Source organism: Ambystoma mexicanum, chromosome 1q, assembly GCF_040938575.1.
Source record: "Ambystoma mexicanum isolate Mex_15411 chromosome 1q, UKY_AmexF1_1, whole genome shotgun sequence".
Classification (NCBI taxonomy): domain Eukaryota; kingdom Metazoa; phylum Chordata; class Amphibia; order Caudata; family Ambystomatidae; genus Ambystoma; species Ambystoma mexicanum.
The window spans coordinates 463641308-463660662 of record NC_090922.1 but is presented as its reverse complement, the minus strand read 5'-3'; the positions used below and the strand labels follow the sequence as shown (position 1 = coordinate 463660662).

The following is a 19355-nucleotide window of genomic DNA, read 5'->3' as shown; positions in this document are numbered from 1 at the left end:
AAGGGTGCCAAGTAGACGTTGAAAAACCACAGTGAGAGGATAGAGTCCCGAGGAACACCACAAGTAGAGAGAGAGGTGGAAGAGAGAAAGGGACCAAGTATGACCTGGGAGGGGCAGTCCAAGAGGAAGGATGTCAGCCACTCCAGGGCCTGATCCGTGATGCCCAGGTTTTCACGTAGTCGGTTGATCAGGATGGTGTGGTTGACAGTCGAAAGCAGAGGAAAAATCAAGGAGGATGAGGACAGAAGGTTAGAGGGCAAATCTTCATGGGTGGTCATGAGAGCAGTTTCCATGCATCTGGAAGCTCTGATGCCAGACTGATGGTCATGGAGACAACCAACAGATTCAGCATGGAGAATAAGCTGGGAGATGGCCAGCTTTTCCAAGAGTTTGCCCAGGAAAGGGGTGATGGAAATTGGGCAATAGTTTGCCGGGAAGGTGGGATCAGCAGAAGGCTTCTTGAGGAGTGGGTGCACAAGGAGTGCTTAAGGGGAGAGGGGAAAGTTACAGTGGCTAAAGAGTGATTACAGAAATTGGCCAAGGCTGGAGCGAGGGTGTCAATATGGTATTTGATGGTTCTGCAGGAGCAGGGGAGCACCTGTTTGGATGACACTTTCATAGATCAGACTTATCTAGAAAACACGTCAGGTGTTGTCAGAGAGAAAGGGAAGAAATGAGGAGAGGTAGAGATAGCCAAAGGGGGCCGGGAGAGGAAGTGGGGAAGGAAGAGGAGATAGAGGACACATTGTCCTGTGTTTTAGCAGAGACGTGCGAGGCCACAGCCGTACAGACTGCCTGGGAGGGAACAGGAGAGGTAGAGACCGCAACAGGATTGACCAGTTCCTTGCATATTTTAAAGAGTTTGGCTGTGTTGCTAGGGGCCACAGAGACCCAGGCTTGAATGTGTGCTCTCTTCTTGATGAGTGTTATTGCTTTGACTGGCATTTTGGTGCAACCAGTCTAGGTATGTCTAAATGTGGCCTGGCATGCTTTACTGCAATGTTATTACGTGTCTACACTGGTCTACATTGTGCTGCCATTTGGACATGTTTTCATTGTGGCATGGCATTTTTAATAGCAAAGCATTCATGTTCCTGTGCACTGTTGGTGGCTTGCATGTATTGGATTGGTGTTACCCTACAAAACAATAGCAAACACTCTGGCTTTTTAGCCAATTTTTCTCAGAAAGTGTGCTGTATATGGCATTAAAACACATATTTATATCTTTCTCCTAGCACAGTGTGTGGCATACCCGTTCAGGGGCACGTTCGTGTGTATTGTGCAAGCGTAATAATGTAGGCAGGCCCAGAGTGTGGCACTACCTGTGATTTGTTGCCAAGTTGGGGGGCACCCCTCGGCATGGCTCGCAGGGGGGCCCCCACACTTTTTGTTACACCACTGATGAAATAGCGCATGTAACATGCCAATGAATGGCACAGAATAGCATGGCACAGTGTAGCACCACATGGCAAGATGCAGCGTTACATTGCATGGCATGACAAGGCATTGCATAAGAAGTCGTGACATTGCGTAGCATAACATAGTGTGGCATAGCATGCCATGGCATCGCACGGCATGGCATGGCATAGTAAGCACTCGTCCTAGTTTCCGTGTAAACAGTTAAACAGAGCAGGGCAGCGGCCAGCGCGCGGAGGAGTGGAATCGGAGATGTGAGTTTGGCAGCTGGCTGTGCGGTCCGGCATCGCCAGCGCACGGTTCCGGCTGCAAGAGGGAGTGCAGAGCTCTCCGCGAGGAGGTGGGGCATGGCGAGGGAGCGAGGGGCATGGCCCGGCGCGAGTAGGCATGGTTAGGGCACGTCACTCGGGCTGAGGGCGCGCACCGCAATTACATTGGATCAGCCCTCTGCGCCCATACCACCTCTGGAAGCGGGACTGCGGGATACGGGATCGGGGGCCAGGGAGAACATACGGCACCGAGCGGCGAGAGGCGGGTAAGAGGAGCTATGTTTAGGGGGGCGCTCGACCTCACCCTTCTCGCGTGCCTACATGGAGTCTCACTCACTGCCCGTCCACATACTCTCCAATTCGCCTCTACATCACGAGTCTCCTAAACCTTCGTGATTCCCACCTCAGCGAGCTCAGTCACACCCACCCGCTTCCCACACACACTTCAGCTAAGTTGCATGTGTTCTCCCATCATCGCCCACCGACCCCAAATCATGTTTGTGTTTTACATGTTCTCGGATCACTGGCAACTTCACTTCAAGCGTTCCTCGCTCCTTCCTGGTTACTGAACTACACACTCCAATTTTGCCCCAGCCGCCCCACTAGCATAGCTCCCAGACACGCGGATAGCGTCTCCCGCTATTCGCGTGCACTTTGTTGAAGTGCTAGCCAGTGTCGGTTGCGGCCCCTACACCTTAATGCCGTCTCGCTTGCTCTGCCTCACACCTGCTTTACTCCCCCAGCTTCACCATCAGGCGCACCCCAGCCCTCCCTCCCCCACGCGTCTTCCTCGTCAGCACGCCAGGCATTGAATCCCCCCTTTGTCGCAGGTCTCCCCTTGGCCTTCACACTCACATCAGATAGAACCTGAATCTCCTGTCTTTGGAGCCTCTCCTGTAGCCTTCATGCTGCACTCCTCACTCTCCCAGAAATAAGTAAAATCGTCCCTTCCATATGAACACTGTCTATCCAGTACTTCGGTCAAGAAGTAGCAGTTTAAAGAGCTTCAATTGGCAGAGCTATGCTATACAGACTCATTCATTCATTTTTTTAAATTCATATATGCGTTAAATAGTTCTTTTTTTTGTCATTTCTTTAAGTATTGCCCTCATTCCTATGTATCCCTTTCTCCCTCTCTCTCCCTCCCTTCCTTCCTCCACCCTCTCCCCTCTATCTGGTTCCCTCTCTTTCTTCCTTCCTTCCTTCCTTCCTTCCTTCCTTCCTTCCTTCCTTCCTTCCTTCCTTCCTTCCTTCCTTCCTTCCTTCCTTCCTTCCTTCCTTCCTTCCTTCCTTCCTTCTTCCCTGGTCCAATCTCTCTCCCTCCCTCCCTCCCTCCCTCCCTCCCTCCCTTCCTTCCTTCCTTCCTTCCTTCCTTCCTTCCTTCCTTCCTTCCTTCCTTCCTTCCTTCCTTCCTTCCTTCCTTCCTTCCTTCCTTCCTTCCTCCCTCTGCCACTTCCTTCCTCCCTGGCTCCCTCTCTCCCGTCTCCCTCTCTCCCTGCCTTCCTTCCTCCCTGGCTCTCTCTCTCCAACCTTTCCTCCTCCCTCGGTCCCTCTCTCCCTCTCTCCCTCTCTCCCTCCCCCCTCCCTTCCTTCCTTCCTTCCTTCCTTCCTTCCTTCCTTCCTTCCTTCCTTCCTTCCTTCCTTCCTTCCTTCCTTCCTTCCTTCCTTCCTCCCTTCCTTCCTTCTTCCCTAGCCCAGTCTCCCTCCCTTCCTTTGTTCCTTCCTTCCTCCATGGCTCCATCTCTCTCCCTTCCTTTGTCCCTTCCTTCCTCCCCGCTCCATCTCTTCCTCTATCTCTTCCTTCCTTCCTTTCTCCCTGGCTCCCTCTCTAGCCTCCTTCCTTCCTTTCTCCCTGGCTCCCTCTCTCCCTTCCTTCCTCAATGGCTCCCTCTACCCCTCTCTCTCTGTATTCCTTCATCCCTGGCTCCCTCTATCCCTTCCTTCCTCCCTCCCTGGCTCCCTCTCTCCCTTCCTCCCTGGCTCCCTCTCCCCTTCTCTCTCTTTATTCTTCATCACCGGCTCCATCTCTCCCTTCCTTCCTTTCTCCCTGGATCCCTCTCTCCCTTCCTTCCTTCCTCCCTTCCTTTCTCCGTGGCTTCCTTCCTTCCTTCCTTCCTTCCTTCCTCCCTTCCTTTCACCTGGCTCCCTCTCTCGCCTCCTTTTTCCTTTCTCCCTGGCTCCTTCTCCCCCTTCCTTCCTCCCTGGCTCCCTCTCCCCCTCTCTCTCTTTATTCCTTCATCCCTGGCTCCATCTCTCCCTTATTTCCTCTCTCTCCCTTCCTTCCCAACTCCCTGGCTCCCTCTCTCCCTTCCTTCCTTCCTCCCTCTCTCCCTACCTTTCCTCCTCCATGGCTCCCTCTCTCCCTTCCTCCCCCCTCTCCCCCTCTATCTGGTTCCCTCCCTCCCTTCCTTCCTTCCTTCCTTCCTTCCTTCCTTCCTTCCTTCCTTCCTTCCTTCCTTCCTTCCTTCCTTCCTTCCTTCCTTCCTTCCTTCCTTCCTTCCTTCCTTCCTTCCTTCCTTCCTTCCTTCTTTCTTTCTTTCTTCCCTGGCCCAATCTCTCCCCCTTCCTTTGTTCCTTCCTTCCTCTCTGGCACCATCTCTTCCTCTCTCTCTTCCTCCCTTCCTTTCTCCCTGGCTCCCTCTCTCGCCTCCTTCCTTTCTCCCTGGCTCCCTGGCTCCCTCTCTCCCTTCCTTCCTCCCTGGCTCCTTCCTTCCTTCCTTCCTTCCTTCCTTCCTTCCTTCCTTCCTTCCTTCCTTCCTTCCTTCCTTCCTTCCTTCCTTCCTTCCTTCCTTCCTTCCTTCCTTCCTTCCTTCCTTCCTTCCTTCCTTCCTTCCTCCATGGCTCCATCTCTTCCTCTCTCTCTTCCTTCCTTCCTTTCTCCCTGGCTCCCTCTCTCGCCTCCTTCCTTCCTTCCTTTCTCCCTGGCTCCATCTTTCGCCTCCTTCCTTCCTTCCTTTCTCCCTGGCTCCCTCTCTCGCCTCCTTCCTTCCTTCCTCCCTGGTTCCATCTCTTCCTCTCTCTCTTCCTTCCCTCCTTTCTCCCTGGCTCCCTCTCTCGCCTCCTTCCTTCCTTCCTCCCTGGCTCCATCTCTTCCTCTCTCTCTTCCTTCCTTCCTTTCTCCCTCTCTCCATTCCTTCCTCCCTGGCTCCCTCTCCCCCTCTCTCTCTTTATTCCTTCATCCCTGTCTACATCTCTCCCTTCCTTCCTTTCTCCCTGGCTCCCTCTCTCTCTCTCCCTCCCTTCCTCCCTCTCTCCCTCTCTCCCTTCCTTCCACCCTGGCTCCCTCTCTCCCTTCCTTCCTTTCTCCCTGGCTCCCTCTCTCTCTCTCTCTCTCTCTCCCTCCCTTCCTCCCTCTCTCCCTTCCTTCCACCCTGGCTCCCTCTCTGGCTCCCTCCATGCATGCATTTGTTCATTGATTAGTCAATTCGCCTGAAAGCAGGTCAGGGAACTCCTGCAGTGGCAGGAAGCTTATATGATCAATGTTTAAATTCCGATTCAACATCTTTTTGAATCAGCAAATGTTGTGTGTCTTCTTGGTGGAGTTCATAGCCTACTATTAACTATTGAGCCCAGTGTCCCACAACTCTGTATGGGGCCCCTAGACGAGCTCCCGACGGTGCTGACAATCCTTACTGTTGTGTAGTAACCGTTTCATGTGTATTGCCCCTTTAAAGGGATGTGTCCCTTCCACGTGTATTTGATACTCATTGTATGGACTCCAGAAGAATCAACCACGAGAGCCCCCGCCTCAGAGGTTCCAGCCTGCCCCCGAAGGTTACACCAGAGCCCTTCAAAGAACACATTGAAAAAAAAAGACTTAGCACGTTAAGCTCCTCCCGGCCACTCTATCAGCTTTTACCCTCTGCAGCGGGTAGTTCGCCAAAAGCCACCCTGAAATCCCCAGGCCAAAGACTCAGTATCCAGCTGTGTGTGCTCGTATTGAGACTGGAAGGCAGGGGTTGCCGGAGGGCTGGATCGGGGTATATTACTTTGGAGCATGTATTCAAATGAAGTTGGGTCAGGTGCCATTTGTTAGGGGTTGGATCCCAATCTGATGGGATGGGCTGGATTGGCCCCCATTTTATTTTAAATTGGATTGGAACTGTTGCAGGAGCGTTGGAATATGGTGGGTTCTGTTATATTGGTCTGGGTCAAGCAGGGGGTGGTTGTGTTAAAGGGGTTCGACTGAAAGGGACTTGGGTGGATGAGTTTTGTTTTGTTTGTCTAGTCGGTTTGATTGGATTGGGGCATGACTGGAGTTGATTTATCTCTGTTGGATTCGGGTAGATTTGGGCGAGATGTTCTTGGGTTAGGTGGGCTGCAGTAGGCTGTGACTGGATATAGCATGTTCAGTTAAACTGGAACAGGTCCATGTTATAGGGTCGCAGGCTAGACTGAGGTGGGTGGATTGACTCTATTAGATATTAACTTCTGCGGAGACCAAGATGCTTGCCTACATTCCTTGCATTCTCTTTGTGGGGCTTCTGGAAGAATCGAGGGCCACAAAGCTTTTGATGGGTCCGGCAGTGCTTTCAATGGCATGGGAAAATGAGCCGGGGCTCGTCAAGGGGGTGTGGCCTAATGGCAGAGGATGCCTGCAGCCGCTTAAACCACGCCCCCTTAACAAGCCCTGGTTTAATAGCCTAATGGGCTACAGGTGACGCCCGCCAGGCAGCCCTTTGCAGGGATCATTACCCTGTTCCCCGGAGGAGGGGGTGCTGATCCCTGCATATCTAAACTAAAGGGATGACTAGCGGGGGTCGACACACCCCTTTTCTTTCCTAATTGTGGTGCAAACCCCTACCAGGCATCCCTTTGGACCAGGCATAACCCTTGCAACCCCAGGTGCGAGGGTGATGATCCCTGCATCTCTGAGATAAAGTGATGCCTTGCAGGGGACAGTGCCACATGTTTTCAGCCTTAATGGTGGTGCTGCTCACCGGGCATTGCTTTAACACAGTGATGCAGCGATTGCCTCTATTTGTTAAAGGAATGCCTGGCAGAGGCCAACCCAACCATTAAGGAGGAAAAGGCAAGGCCTCTAGAAGCCGAGGCGTTTTTCCTAAAGCCTGAAGCTCCCGCAAATGAGCAAGAGTTTCAGGCTTTAGAAAAAAGGCCTTGGCTTCCAGCTGCCTCACCCTTTCTTCCACAATGAGGGTACGGATCCCGGCATCTCTTGATTAAAGGAATGCCTGGAAAGTGCTGGCCCCACCATTATGGAGAAAATGCCTTTTTTCCTAAAGCGTGAAGCACTCGCACATGAGCACTAGGGAGCCCTGGCAGAGCCCTCTCTCAAAACCATTTTTCGGAGAGTGCCTGGGCCCTGCCTCGGCCATCCACGACCCATTTAAAGCTCTGGGATCCGGTAATCTCTGTGATGTGAAGCACACTCCGCCTGCCCTCCACACACACACAAAACTGAGGTTGGTGTCAACCCTCGTGTCAGGAAAAATATATTCCACTGACGCTACAGGCTGTCTCGCGGGTGGGAATCGGGGCTAGTGTGAGGGAAACTCAGCTGCTCTCCGCATTCCACATCTGCGGGAGGTGAGTCAGAACCACTGCTCCACATGGCTCACCAGTTATATCCGTAATTCATATTTGTATTTCGAAAGAAGCAATCTCGGGCCTCGTAGATAGACTCAGAAGTAAACAAATGCCTGTGGTTTCATTTCTTCACGAACTGACGGAAAATATCAATCTTGTCCTGAACGCCTTCGACCTCCCGGCACCTGCGTAGGCTCCAAGTCGAGCGCCACCCAGAAATTGCCCCGCCCTCCATCTCGACCTCTCCAACAACCACTGCTGAGTGCAGGCAACGCGTTCTTGAAACTCTCCTCCTGGATCTTAGCGTGCAAATCTGCGTTTGGGTGTGGAGTTTATCTAGGCTAGCTGCTGGAGCTGCGACCTCCTGAACAGGGAAGCGTTCGTGGTTAAATCGCAAAGTTTCTGACTTTAGACCCTGATATTCGTGGTCCCCAAACACAAAATACTAGGATTCTGGACAAATCGCCGTATGTCACTGTGCCTGCATTACACACGTGTCAGCATTGTGTAGAAACAGTTACATGACCCTGTACCATCACAAACCAGTCTCTATAATTCAAGACCCTCTAAACCATGACGTTTAAGGTACAGCGCAACAGATCTGCGAGGCACCTGTGGCTGTGCAGTCCTACGCTGCTTTCTGGATCACACCAACACAAAGCAAAGGGGCAGACAACCTGGTCACGCAATACTAAACACATGGACTCAGTAACTGTCCCGAACTTCAGGACATATTGCAAATGTCGCCTCTTAAACAAAACACAATGCTATTAATGAACAGTGGACTTTTTTATTTTTTTTTTATTTTGAGAATGGTGGTTTCAGAAAGGATGTATGTCTTTACTTCTTCAACTTTTCACTTCTAACATCCACCTCATCATAATTGAGGGAGACCCTGTGTACCCCTTCTTTTCATATCATATACTTCGCCCTGACTCCTCCTTGACACCAACCCTGACCTACAGCTAAACTTAACCTAGCCATTGACACATGGACTATGTGAAAATGCAAATGGCGTAAAAGTAAGCAGTAGTAAATGCTTGAAAACGTAAATGTCTGACAAGGTGAATGCTGACGAGGTAAGTGTTGACGACTTTGTTTGGCAAAGTACAGGGAGGGGTGTGCCTTCAGAAAAGGATAGAACCCTTCAGGAGGGAGGGCTCCGGAATTATAACCCCCCACCTCCCTAATCATATGGTCAATGCCCCATGCATGTCTACTCTCCATGAAAGATGGGGAGAGCTCAGATGGGCCCTGGCGTTGGGCCCACTTGCAGTTTAACAAAACTCTGTAAAAAATAATCTGGCCTTCAAAAAGGTCTTTGGCCTCCAGAAACAGATGCAGTGTTCCAGAGGTAGGTTTTAGGAGAGGGCACTCTGCCCCTGCTGTGGCATGCTGCAGGAGACAAAATGCCCCAGGCCAGGCTTCGTCAGCCGTGTGCACAGTGGTAACACAGTCCGCCTCTTCCGTGTTAGGTGTGTGATCTTAGTGTTTAAATTACAGAGCACGGGCCGAGGCACCGTTCCAGCGCCTGCTCTCAAAACAGGGGGAGATAATCAGGGCTTTCCAGGAGCCATAATCACACGGTGAGGTGGCCTCCAGGTGCTCTGGTAATTACAGGGTGGCGAGGTCTAATGAGGTAATCTAACTTTGTTGCCACAGCTCAGCGCTCCTGCAGCGGCTTGGCTTTCACTTGGAGTCTCCCCTTCCTGTAAATACTGCTAATTGTTATTTTCCCGGCGGAAGGTGGCGGGGTTGATGACACATCTCTCATCTCTTCGAGGTTCAGTGAAGGGGCATCATCACGGGTGCAAAAGCCTCTAGCAAAAACAGCCTTACACAGATTAATACCCTAAACACAGAAAACCAAGAGCCACAACTCATAACACATTGTGACATACTCTCTGACTGTGGAGGTTAACTAGCAAATGAATGGCCTGCAACAAGCAACCCACGTTTCAAAACACAGACCCTTTCAGTATGATTGGCATGGGAAACTGAATACAAAAAGAGGTAAAGGCTCACATGCTTGTTTGGGCTGCCCAAACTGGTATATATGTCCTGTAATGTACAGCTATTATTTTTTCAGGGTGAGTAGTGTGTCCAATCAAAACTGCAGAGCCCAACTTCCAATATTTGCTCAAAATGGTCTCTTACTGAATCACCCTAAGACATGTTTCACATTTAAAATTGTGGACATTCTTATTTTCCCATAATGCTCTTTGCTTTTATGCAAATCGCCAGGATTGGGTTCTGTGAAGAGATAATGGGCCTCATTACACGGTAGGCGGCCACAGAATGAACGGTGCCGTAACGGACCGGCACCGTCCATTCCGGGCGGCCACATTATGAGGTCTGCAGCGGGTCCTGCTGTGGACGCCTGGCCAGACCAGACGTGCAGAGCGGGACCCGCTAGCAGACCAGGATGCTAACAACAGGCCCGTCATTAACGGGCCCGTTGTTAGCATCCTCCCCATTCCCATTGAGCCCTATGGGGCTCAAATCGGAATGGGGATGTACCGGGTCCGGGTCCCGCGAAAGGGAATTACCGGGCCCTCCAAGGTCGGAATGGCCCGGTAAGTCCCCTTTTGTGGGACCCGGACCCGGTACCTGGTTTGGGGGTAGCCATGCCGGTAAGAACGGCATGGCTACCTCCAAACTCCTAATGAGGCCCACTGTATTGTGTGACCGAGCCTGGGTCCACGCCCATCGCCCCCTCTCCCATCCCCTCCTCCCTGGAGCCTGCCCCTCCAAGGATGAAAGGGTACCCCGAGAAATGTGTTTCCATTTCCAGAACTAAGGTTAGCACTAGAACCAACCAAACGCGTGTACAACCAAACACGTGTGCGGCAGGTGCATTTCAAAAGTCTGATTGGTTTGTGGTCAAAACGAGAGATTCCGCATCCTCAGAGGGAGGGAGAAGCCAGGAGGCTGGCCTTGGCTCTAAGCAGTACAAGAGAGCCAAGCCAGGAAAAAAACAGAAAGGGGAAACAAGCATGGACCAGTAGTCGAAGTGTACGAAAAGAAGGAGTGGAACTATGTTCCCTACTGGCCTGGCCCCGCTCTCCACAGACCCCATCACCAAGCCCCCTCCCATACACAATAAAACCCCCAAAACGCATGTGCCTGCTGTTTAAAAGAACGTCCTGTGCAGTGCACTGAAAGTGCAAGTTTCAACTTCTTCCTACACTTTTATTTTAAAACGATACCATTCTGGAACGGTTTCTTTTTAAAATAAAAGTATAGGAACGGTAAAACTTAAAAGAAGTAGAGGAGCACCGCTCCAGCCCACTTCGACCACTGGCATGGACAATATTATTCATTTTCCATGGAGTTGCAAACACAGCACATTTGTATTTCTGACGTACAACCTCTCTCGAATGCTGTTAATAAAATGGTCCCCATTCGTGCAAGCTGCACAGATCGCCATTTCGCATGCATGCGAATCCGTTTGGGAGCACATTCATTTTATTTCGCGCCCATTCTCTCCGCTTTGGCTCTCTGTCTGGGTTTGGGGGCCCTTAGGGCTGATGTTGGAGTGTTCTCGTGCTCACGTACTTGGCCCACAACCTTAAAGATTCCACCCCTGTCCCTCAGCCCTCTGAGGTGCCCTTATTGTGACGTAACACACTGTTCAAGCAACAGAGGGAGTCATAGACTTATGGAAGCAGTCAACCCACAGTAACATAAGATAAGATAGCATAATGGAGCCAGCCTGTCATTGCATACAGAAGGTTAGACAGCTGGCTCTTCTCTTTCTCCCTCTCTTCCCTTTCACACGTCAAATGAGCGCAGCCTGCTTAGGGAGTTAAGGCTACACGTTCCCAATATAGGTGGCTCTGTGTCATTGCACTCTGAAAGCCTATTCCCAAGCAATGCTTCACTCTCTCTCACCATGAACTAAAATGAAGTCTAGGACTAAATGACATGGAACACACTAATATTAATAACCTTTCTGACCTCGAGGTGCCAGAAGTCTTCATTGTTACAGTACTAGTTTCACCACTCTAACCCCTTACCTTCTTTTACCAAGAACATTCAACTTTATACTCAGGTCTACTCTTGACAATGCCACCATTGACTCAGACCTGGGAAGTCACAGCATTAACATTCCCGAGTTTGACTCAGGCACAACATTTCGAGATACCTTATCTAATAAGCCACAAATCATCCCAAAGTGCCTGAACACACCCTCGATCCCCCTCATTCGTCCAACATTACATTTAACAGTAACTTACAATTCTTGAAATTTGCTTTGGAAGCACAACCAAATTACCACAACAATTTACGACTTATCTACCTTATCTGGTTAGTAAAACTATGTTCCACTAAACAGGACTGACACTCACTCATGCAATCAGGGCTCAAGTTGAGGGACCACGCAGCAGGACACCGACTGCCCACTTTTTTCAGAGGGCGGGCGCCGTATTCCCTTTAAAGAAATGTTTAAAAAACCACATAGTTTCGTTTAGCCATCTTTCCTCATTTTTGCACAGCCGGGTATCGGGCCCAGGTCAAACAGTTGAAAGGCGATGCTGCTATCCCCAAGACCAGATAAAGTGTGCATCAAAAGAAACACGCAATGATAATCCCAATATGCCCAGTGCTCTTATCATTAAGCGCACTGGGCATATTGGGTGTATAGACAAACTGACCTCTTGAATGGCCACAGGTCTTGCCCCATGCACAAATGAGTATCAGGAAGGAGCATGGGTCATGAATGCAGGGAATCTCCAGTCAACATAGTGGATGTTCGGAGTTGCCTTCGCCATGACCAATGGTCATTCCGGGGCAATATCAAAGGCGACATCCATTAACCATACTGTGTTTCTCAGAGGAGGCCATGACACAAGGAAATGGCCCCTGGGCATGACTGTAAGCTATATCCATTGGGCACATGGGGTGTCTAGGTGATGGATGGAGCATGTCCGAAGGCGGTAGGCCATGCCCTTGCAAACCATCCACTGGATATGGCTGTAGATCATTTCCAGTGACTACAATACATGGATTGTAGGTACTTTGAGCATAGCTGCTGGCCATGCCCAAAGGCCTGCGTTGGTATGATAGCCTATTTAATTAAAGGAAAAAAGTGAAATATTGTTATGTAAAGGAACCGTACTGTAGAGGTGCAAAACAAAAAACTCCAAAAATTCACTGGGTATGTTTCTAAAGTAACCATAACTCGGCCATTGCTATACACGGCTCATGATTTCATATAGGGCATACCATCTGATAAACAGGTACCCTCATTCCTACAAAACATGGGGAACAAAAAGGGCTAAGGAAAAACAATAGCACCCCATTTCAGGAACACGACCAAAGACATCCCAGATAGAGTGTAAAAAATTCTCAAGATCCGTATTTCGGTGCCAATGATCTCAACATTAGATGCCATGAGCAGCGATTTGCAGGATCTGAGGTATGGATAATTTAGGAAGCATAACACATGATGTTTGGGGAATGTATTTCCCAGCAGCCATAGCATCTATTTAATTCATGTTTTGTCAGTGAATGTTAAGTTCCCTTTCCTTTAGCTTAACCATAACATCCGTTCAGCCCGAGAAACGCCTTGATAATGTATGTTCTCAAAAAAGGGATTGGTTTGAAATTTTGGCTAACCATGTGTCAAAAAACTTTGGGATTCACTGGAAAACTTGAGTTAAAGGGTTGTATGTTTACAATGCAAAACCTAAACAACATTGAAATTCGCGCGTTATGGCTGTCAAAACAGCCATAACTTGACCCCGCCAAGGACTTATCATTATGTTGCATGTTCCATTGCAGTTTGGAATATGCACGTTCCCTTGGAAATTATCTTCTGTCATTTCACAGATTTCTGTCACGAGGGTGTGCATCTTTTGGTGCCAGGTGTCCACGTGTAACAAGATTCATTGGCACAGTGGACAACTGGCTGTAGCAAAAGGTTGCCATGGGTCAAGGCTCACCGGATTTACAAGGGTACAGGACCAACATGATTTTTTGAGACATTGCTGGTGCCAAGCCTCATCCCATACCCGAGGATGCATTACAACATGATGTTACTAGAGGTCGCTGCAGAGCAATACTTGTCTGATAAACAAGGGTGCAATATCATAGACTTGCGCTAGAGGTCTCTGTGGAAAAAGGCTCAGCTTATTTACAAGGGCGCAGAACCACAGAGTTACTGGTGGCTACTGTGGAAACCCCCATATCGTCTACCAGGTTGCGCTTCTAATGTATGCAATTGTAGGTTCTTTTTTAGTATTTAACTTTACTAAAATTGAATTCAGTTAACTTGGGTTGATCAACTAATTCACATGGAAAATATGCTCGTGAAAACAATGTTCATGCCAGTGATGACGACAGCTACACAAAATGGAGGAGGCACCCCGATAACCCGGGCAGTGTTCTCCTCCTGTCCTCCCCCTCCTCGGGACGAAGGGGAGGCGTCTGCGAGAAAGCGCATCGAAATTTGGGAAACGCCTGCGAAGGGCAACAATGGAAAGGGGAGGGGCTACCCTTTATAACAGGTGGGCTCCCCACTGCAGGCAGCAGCATCCAGCCTTTGCAGTGGCATGCCCGCTCGCCATCCAAGAAGAGGACTTTGTTTTGGACTTCGCTTTGGTCTTCGTGTGGGTCTTCGTTTTCAGCAGGAGAGATTCAAGTGGAAGCGGCAGGAGAGACTCCAGTGGAAGCGGCAGCAGCATGGGATGGAGCAGCCGGTAGAAAGCTAGCCCTCCAGAGCAGTTCAGGACCATTGCGGAAGAGGGGCCAAGGCCAGAGCAGGAAGGCAAGAGCATCCAAAGAGCGACCAGTGCTACAGGGAGCGGGTCCCAGCTCCTGCACCAATGGCGAGAAGCGGGCGCCATCATCAGCAACAGCAGAACCAGCTACCGATCAGAGTGGAGCTTCAGGTGGTGAGCTGCAGCGGACAAGGAGGCGGACCCCAGCCAAAAGGACGTTGCAGAAGCGGGAAGCGGAGGTACAAAACAGGCGAGTAGTCATCAGACGGCCTTTGAACAAGGTATGCTCAGGGGCATGCAGGGGAGCGCCAACAAGGAATTAAGGGCCATGGTACTCGGAAGCAAGTAGCCGACGGCTCAGGCATCGGCTGCTTCACGCGACCGCCCCGTCCTTCCCCCAGCAGTGGACTTTCCATTCCAGAAGTGAAAGGGGAGGCTTCAGAGGGGCTCGGCAAAGCAGCGCACAGAACAGTCTTAAGCCCGCTTCACACAGAGCACACACCGGCAGCGGGAGGAGGGTCACAAGCACAACCCTCACAGCAGGAACCCCCGCACCCACACAAGGGGTGCTGAAACACCGATCCCCGGCAAAGGAGCTAAGGGAAGCCACAAGAAGAAAGGGGAACAAGGAGAGGTGTTAACAATCGACTGCAACAACATGGACTTAGAGGCATTCATGGCGATGGCCAGGTTGGCAGCGGTCAAGCACGGGCCCAATTGGATGGAGGCCTTGACCCATCATCCAAAGGAGGAACAGGCGGGGCCAAGCCAGAGGCCAGTCTCCCCACTGGTGTTCCCGGATAGTGAGGAGCTAGAGGAACAAGAAGAGGAAGAACAGGTGGAGGAGGAGGAGGAACTGGCCGGTGAAAAGGAAAAGAACCATGACAGAAAAGGCCAAAGCAAACAAAGAACAAGCAGCAAAGGGCAAGAAACCCAGGGCAACTGGGACAGGGAATAAGGGAATGTAAATGCTTTTAACCAAATGGCGAGTGGGGCGGCAGTGGTACAACAGAGGGGAGTGACTATGGGACCGGGGGGGCTGGGCTCGGGGGATTACCAGGCAGGGACCCTCCCGGCAACAGGGTACCAGGTGAGTGAGCCAGTGGGCGGGCACCTACCTCAACACCGCATCCCAAGGCGGGGTGGCACAATTTGCTCAGGGACAACAGGCCGCTACATTGGGCAATGCAAACCCCCCAGGCGGGTTCATGCAACACAATTTTCTCAGGGACAGCAGGCCAATCCAGTGACCAATTCAGACCCCTTAACCAGAGTCATGGCCACACCCCGGGATGGGCTGACAACAGCGGGTGTAGACCAGGAACCCAACTGGTGGGGTCAAGGGGTGTCAGGGACAGGGTTTCCCTCTGTCGATAATTCCAATGGCGGGCAAGAGGGGATAGGGGCACCTATGATGACACAGTACGGAAAGCCAATGCCGGGTTTCACCCCAGTCAGGATATCTGTAAACTCTTTGTCATGGCACATACCAGGGGCCATCAAAGAGAGGGTGTGGAGAAAATAATTTATTGAGATATTGGATTTAGTGGGGATGGAGCCTCTGGGAGGAAGGTATAAAGGAGTTGTCTGAAAAAGAGAAAGAGACAAGGGACAGGGAGAAACCCAAGACAGAAGCATCCATACATAACTGGCTAAGGGCTTTTAAAGTGTATACATCAATAATGATTGAAAAATACCCACAAGACGCATTAGCAATGATGGTTTATGAACAGTATATACATGAACTGTATTCGAAACGTGGGGGCGAAGGATGGTTACAGTATGACCGGGGGTTTCGGTTGAAAATGCGGATGTGGCCAGCGTTGTCTTGGGATGAAATGGACGTGGGTGGCTTTTTGGATAAATTAGTACCAACAAGAGAGGGAGGTGAGAAACCACCAAGGGAGCAGCCTCAGGTATGGAGGGGCAGAGGAGGGTACACCCGGCGGGGGAGGTCGTTCTTTCGCGGGTACTCCTCCTGGAACAACAGAGCCAGCTACCAGGGGGAGCAAGCTGATTGCTGGAGGGTCAATGCGGACGGAGATTGCCCCTTTGGCAAAACATGCCGCTTCAAGCACCCACGGGGGGAGGCACCGGGGACCGCAGTGCCACAGCCAGCGAACGGAAGCAGAGAAGCAGCCCCAAAGCTAAGGATAAAGTCAAGAGGGAATGAGGTTAAGAACAACATGTTAGGCCCAGCCCAGCAGCAGAGGTGTAATAACGTGAATAACAATGGGCTGCCAACCCCTGTTAATCTACAAGCAATGACTCCTTAGTTGAATACTTATCACAACTGTGGGGATACTAGATTGTTGCCCATTCATGAGGAAAGTCAGCATTTGTTTGGATTCAAGGTGCAGGAACAGTACTACTATGACAAATGCCTACCCAGGGGATGCGACATTCCCTGCGTATACTTTGAAGCATTTAGTACCTTCCTAGACTTTACGGTAAAACAAGAATGCCAGGGAGGGGCGGTTGTTCACTACCTGGATGATTTTCTGTTTGTCGGCAAACAAGGGTCCAGGGAGTGTGGGGCCATCATGACTACATTCCAGAGGCTGATGAATGTAATGGGGTTTCCACTAGCAAGGGAGAAAACTGTGGGCCTGGTGACAAGCCTGACCTTCCTAGGGATAGAAATTGACACTGTAAAAGGAGAGTGCAGGCTGCCACAGGATAAGGTGAGAAAGTTGAAGGAAGCCATCAAAGGTTTGAAGGGCAAGAATAAGGCGACTTTGAAGGAACTCCAGGTGCTGGCAGGAAACCTCAACTTTGCAGGGAAAGCCACCCCGGTGGGTAGAGTGTTCGCAAGGCGTATCAAACTCAAAACTGTGGGGCTGCAGCATGCAGGCCAGCATGTCAGGTTAGGGGCTGAAGTACGGGGGGACCTGACTATGTGGGACACGTTTTTGGACAAATTCAATGGGTTACTATTGTGCAGAGGGGACTGGAGTAACAATGTCAAACTCAGACTGTTCACGGATTCATCTGGGTCTCTGGGGTTTGACGCAATTTTGGACAACAAGTGGTGTGGCATGCCATGGCCCGAAGAGTGGCCTCAACAAGGGATCACCAGGGACATCACGCTGCTAGAACTCTTTCCCATAGTAATAGCATTTAAGCTATGGGGGGACCAGCTGGGAAAAAACAGAGTAATGCTATGGTCAGACAACGTAGCGGTGGTCCAAATCATAAACCAAGGGTCGGCCAACAACACAAGGGTATTGCAATTGCTAAGGGAATTCAACAAATGCATGCTGGAGCGCAATATCAAGGTCTGAGCGAGACATATATACCTGGGGTCAAAAACACAGCCGCTGGTGCTCTCTCTCTTTAACAGTGGGAAACATTCTGAAGGATTTGTCCGGGAGAAGACAAGGTGATGACCCCGTTCGAAACTCAGTGGTGGGACATGATTGGGACAATCTGAGTTCCCTGATCCACATGGCATTAGCACCAGGCACGGCAAGTAGATACAAGGCATGCTGGGATCTGTACGTGGCTTTTCAGCAGTAAGTGCTGAGTGAAAGTCAGCGGGAGCATCCAGTGAGGGCCTTTTTCGGCTGGGGCTGGCACAAAGGAAAAACCAGGTCATGGATGGCCTACCATCTGGCCGCTATAGCGCACTATTGCAAGCTAGAAGGGAAAGGGGACCGTACTAAGGAGCACTACATTGTTATGGCCATGAAAGGCTGGGCTAAGCAAGGAATACCAAAGAGTGTTGACAGAAGGCCCATAAACATTGTAAAGCTTCAAAAGATAATTACATGCCTGGAGGAAGTGTGCCACAGGGGTTTCAAAGTAGCATTGTTCAGGGCAGCTTTCACTCTAGCATTTTTTGGGGCATTCAGGGTGAGCAAACTTATACCAGAGAACAGAGGGGCTAAAGGGAGAGGGTTTTTACAGTTGCAGGATGCCCATTGTTCAGAGGAACAGGTGGCATTGTGGTAAAAAGATCAAAGACTGACCAAGAGGGCAAAGGTTGCACAGTGACCCTTCAATCCATTGCGGGCAGTATAGTCTGTCCAGTCATGGCCGTGTCAGGCTTCCTCAGGCTAAGACCTCCCTCAGGAGGGGGGCTCCGTTGCTCATCCACCACGATGGGTCAGCACTGAGCCGCTTCCAATTCAGAAGGGTGATGGAGATAGCTCTGGAGAGAATTGGGGAGACAAGGGGAGTGTTCAGGACACACTCATTCGTATTGGGGCAGCCACATCGGCTGCAGCCATGGGCATGGGGGGAAGTAGCAATCAAACAGATTGGAATATGGAGGTCTGGGTGTTTTAAGAGGTATATCAGGCCAGAAAAGCTATAAGGTTGACATTTTGCCTTCTCTTCCCAGCAGCACTGGCCCGGAAGAGAAGGATATCGGTCTGGGTAATAGGACATTCATTTGTGTCTAGGGCTGGGGCAAGCTGGATTGCGGAGCAGGAGGAATTGATGGCTGGCGAGTTCAGGATTGGGTGGCACAGGGTGCCAGGAATGAAATGGGCACAGCTGCAGGGGCAGGTGCACAGATTGTTGGGGAAGCAGCAAAAACTGGATGTACTGGTCATACACTTAGGAGGTAGTGATCTGACAAGCCTAGGGAGGGGGGCCCTAATGCGGGAAATCATGTTCTCATTACAGGAGCTGGCAGGACAGCTGGGAGAAACAGAAATCATCTGGTCGGCGATAATCCTAAGAACAGAGTGAAGAGGCACAGATAATCACGCAGCCATGGAGAGATCCAGGTGGAGGCTGAATTGTGGAATGGCTAAATTCTGCAGGGGCAGGAGCTTTAGTCAGATCAGGCACGGCCTGATTAACCTAAAATCCCCAGAATATTTTCTCAAAGATGGGGTGCACTTGTCACCACTGGGGATGGAGCTGTTTTATTGGAACCTCTGCACAAAAATTCGAGAAATGTAAGGAAGGGAGCAGGGGGGAGCCACGGTGGCCGGTAATCCACCTGTGGCGTGGCTATGTTTGGGCAACCAAACACAAGAGACAGACTCTGGATGAGCCAGGAGAAAGCCGGAAGGGTCTTTGCTCTTCTCACACCAGCGCCTCTTGGGAGCCTAAGTGGCAGGGCAGCTTAGGGGAACAACAAGGGTTCAGCTTCCCCCAAGGAAACAGCACTCTCCCCGCCCAAGGTGTCCAGTTAAAGGATCGAATACAAAAGATTTGAATGCAAAAGGTGAGAGTCAATAGGATCGAAAACAAAAGGTTTGAATTTTTTTTTAAATTATATATATTTCTTGGGTTTCTGTATAGGTAAAAAAAAATTTTTTTAACCTTTTGTTTTCGGTCCTTTTGATTCAGACCTATTGTATTTCAAACCTTTTGATTCAAGCCTTTGACCTATAACTCCCGCCCAGGACACCTGTAGGCACAGGAGAGGCTCGGACGCAAGGGT

At 50.5% G+C, this 19355-nt stretch overlaps 1 protein-coding gene across 1 annotated transcript in view; it reads left to right on the top strand.

Annotated features, from left to right (window-relative positions):
* The first annotated feature begins 1719 nt into the window (after positions 1–1719).
* LOC138528739 (chemerin-like receptor 1) overlaps positions 1720–19355 on the top strand; it is a 56935-nt gene continuing 39299 nt past the window's right edge. Inside the window, exon 1 of the mRNA XM_069640610.1 lies at positions 1720–1951. The gene's annotated coding sequence lies outside the window, so the exon portion shown is untranslated. The remainder of the gene's footprint in view (positions 1952–19355) is intronic.